Here is a 3803-nt window from a genome sequence, read left to right on the forward strand (position 1 = left end):
GGGCATGCTTGATGGGTAAAGTCATAGAGATTTGGGACTGTTTGTTACCGAGGCATAACCTGGCCCAACCTGCCTGAACTGAAAGCATAAGGCAAATACCAATTCTAATAGAGGACCATTGTAGTCATGGGCAAAAGAGATGGCTGCCTACCCCCGAGGATGAGGGAATCTCAGAATTCCTCCAGTATAAAAAAAAATTATCTCTCATACCTGCAGTCACAAAGAACCAGTAATTCTCACTTCCTGTATCTTCTCCAAATTATGGCAACATACTTCCTGTCAGAATGCAAATGTGATCCCCTACAGCTGCTATTTAGGCAGCTTCACAGACTGAGTTTCCAGCTGTGTTTCCTTTCTAGCCCAGTGGTTCTCATTCTCTGTATTTGCATGGCCCTGTGGTCTAATGCTTCATCCAGACACAGTGTGACTCACCTTTTTCCCTCCCTCAACTTTTAATGGGAAGAAGTTGATGAGAGCAATTTTCTTAATTGAAAAAGATCTTCTGTGCATTGTATTTAAACCTTTTACCTGGTACTGCTTATCGCTAGTAAAGTGTAGTCCTAAATACCATATATAATCATTTCAGTTACGAGCATTTGAATCTGACATTCTTCATAGTGGCATAGAAAGAACAAGAAGGTGTTTAGGTCTTCTTTGCCTTTAATCAGCTGAAGAAACATTGAATTTTTACTCATTTCTGTCTCCTGGTTCAAGGATTCACAAACCTGGCTCTGCACATCCTCTGGAAAAATATATGAGACATTAAAAATGAAGGGTTCCAGGAGAAAAGAAAAACTCCCCAGGGAATTAAAGCACAAGCAGCTCAGAGCCAGCTCACAGACAGGACTTTGAGACTGAGAACTTTAAAGTATTCAACTTCAGTGCTGTGCACTTGCAAGAGAGATAGGGCACAGGAATGGAATTGGCATTCTGTAGTTAAAGCAGAGTTCTGGCCCTGGGCAGAGAGGAGAAGAGTGTGGTACAACGGAAAGGCACTCGACATGGTATCAGGAGAGAAGGGACAACTTGTGTTCACAGAGCTTCACTATCAGGATGGAGGACTGAGGCTGACTATAAACACATAACTTCACAATTTGTTCCAGGACATTTTTTTTTTTTTTTTAGTAAGATAAAGGCATAAATCAATAAATAACTTCCCAGCTGCTTAAGGGAATTTCCAGAAACTGATTTGTCCAGGAAAATGGCTTGCTTATTGGCTTCCAATGAAACCTAGTCTATTCCTCAGACTCACTTCAAGACCCCACTGAATTGTGCTACCTTTCCTAAACCACAACATTATGAACCAAGCCCAATGACAATTGATTTCCTGCACTGAAAGCTCTGCTTTAAGTCACTTGAGCTCAGACTCCAAAATTCTCTATTCTCCCAATCTCCTCCTTATGGGATACTACTGTGGTTCTGCTGAGATAGCTGAGATAATATTTCCATTTCTTGCACTAAGTAAGAGTTGGTGAAATACAGTAGATTAGGATCATCCCTCCATCCAAGTCATATGTCACCTTCTTCTTTAGAAATGTAAAAGCTGTCCCTTTGACCATTTGCCAAAAAATTGCAAAATATATTCTAAACAGCAAATTTATTTTCTCTCACCTGTTTATTTACACTTGCTAATGAACTAGCCCAGTACCAACTGCACAGGGATTCTGGTTGTGTTGATGATACATTTGAACAAATTAAAAGGAAACAAATGTGCATGTTTTGGCCAAGGAGTCTGAGTTTCAAAGCCAGTCTGCGTTGCATCTTTTCCCAAGGGAAATTCAAACAGCTCTGTAAGAGAGAAGTATAGCTAGCGCAAATGGAAATTCTATAGTCTCAAATGCTGGTGCTCCCTGCTTAAATTATCATTTCCAGTTTCATTACCGTCAAAGAAGTAGATATTTTTGCTGTTGATGATGATCTTATCCTCACAAAATACAAAGATGAGTTTGGGGTGTTTGGACTTTTCTTTATGAAAGCTCTGGTTGTAACACAATGTTGTTTGCAAACGAAAACTGCTTTTTGGGTTTTATCCATTCTAAAATTAATTAGCCCTTTTTATAATTGTAGCTGGCAAATCTCACACTCCAACAGACGGCAAGGCCACATTTCTGCTAACTTCCTCATTGCAATGGTTTCTGCAGATCAGATCCATCTCTAACAAACCGGACACCAATTTTAGAATTTTGCTGTCTAAACACAAACAGAGGAAATAAATATCCCTTCCCACCCAGTAACAAACACCCAACACTTACTGAGCATCTACCATGGGCAGGAGATCCATTTCACGAATGCTCACAATAGCTCTATGAATTGTGTACTGTGATTAGGCTCGTTTTAAGAGGAGAAAACAGAAGCAGAGCGAGTTTAAGGGAATTGCCCTATGGCAGCTGCTGTAGGATGTGGGGACCCTGGGATGAGATCTTTACCCACTGTCCCCACAACCTGTGCACCTAACCACATTCTCCATGGCGGCCTCTAGCTGATGCACAACAGAATTTATCTTACTGAACAAATCTAGAATAATCTGCGTTTGGATTACTATGCTGTCTTTTTTTTTTTTTTTTTTGAGACAGAGTCTCGCTCTGTCACCCAGGTTGGAGCGCAGGGGCGAGATCTCGGCTCACTGCAACTTCTACCTCCTAGGTTCAAGTGACTCTCCTGCCTCAGCCTCCCAAGTAACTGCGATTACAGGCATGCACCACGATGCCTAGCTATTTTTGTATTTTAGTAGAGACAGGGTTTCACCATGTTGGCCATGCTGGTCTCGAACTCCTGGCCTCAGGTGATCTGCCCACCTTGACCTCCCAAAGTGCTAAGACTACAGGCGTGAACCACCATGCCCAGTCTTACACTGTTTTTCCTTAAGACACACACACACACACACACACACACACACACACACACACACACACACACACACACACTCTCTCTCTCTCTCTCTCTCTCTTTCTCTCAAGGAAGGGAATGGCTCTTTATTTTACATTGTGTAACAAAAGCGGTAGTTTCTGCCAAATATAGAGGTGGTCTGTCAGCAGGCAAAGGCACATGGGAGCTTCTGCTTCTAGGAATTGACATGTATTACAGAATCCATAAACAAAGTGAACAAAGGTGAGCTCCACTTGCTAAGAGGGCTACCCTCATCCTCCTGGGTCCTAAAGTCACCCAGACCAGGAACACTATGCATTTGAGTATACTGTCACTTTTTCTCTCCTCATCAGGGCTGGATGTTAGCTGGCCCTAACCAGCCCTTCTCTCAAGTCCTTTGAGGCACTCAATCAGCTGTCTGTCGCCATATCCTGGACTCTTTCCTCCCTTTCTGTACCGTTTTTCTGGGGGTAATGCATTTGATTATTTATTTCCAAAATCGTATGCCCAGAGGTTTTATGTACATTTAAAATTATTTTTTTCAAATAATATAAGATTAATCCATTCTTTTTAATTATACTAGATCATTTGTCCACTGGCACAATAAATGTAAAAGAAAGATGAGTTTAGATTAACTTTATTAGTCAGATTGTTATGAAGTCTCAAAGTCTTTAGGAAGAAAACAGAAAGATTACTGTTTTTTACAACTGGAAATTTTTTCAGGTGGCTCAGATGCTCTAGAAAACAGGTAGAAACTATTTTACTTTTAATGTGTACCTGCTCAAGCTTCCCAATAAATCACCGTACTACACACTTTGGTTCTTATCCTCCCCACACACCTCTATTTAATTTGCAAAATGCAAAGATGCATGCTTCATCTGTGGGTGAATGAGTCTGTTTAATTGGCAAGTTGTCATGATTTTTAGTAATTATGGTTT

The sequence above is a fragment of the Colobus angolensis genome, unplaced genomic scaffold (assembly GCF_000951035.1).
Source record: "Colobus angolensis palliatus isolate OR3802 unplaced genomic scaffold, Cang.pa_1.0 Scaffold20, whole genome shotgun sequence".
Taxonomy (NCBI): domain Eukaryota; kingdom Metazoa; phylum Chordata; class Mammalia; order Primates; family Cercopithecidae; genus Colobus; species Colobus angolensis.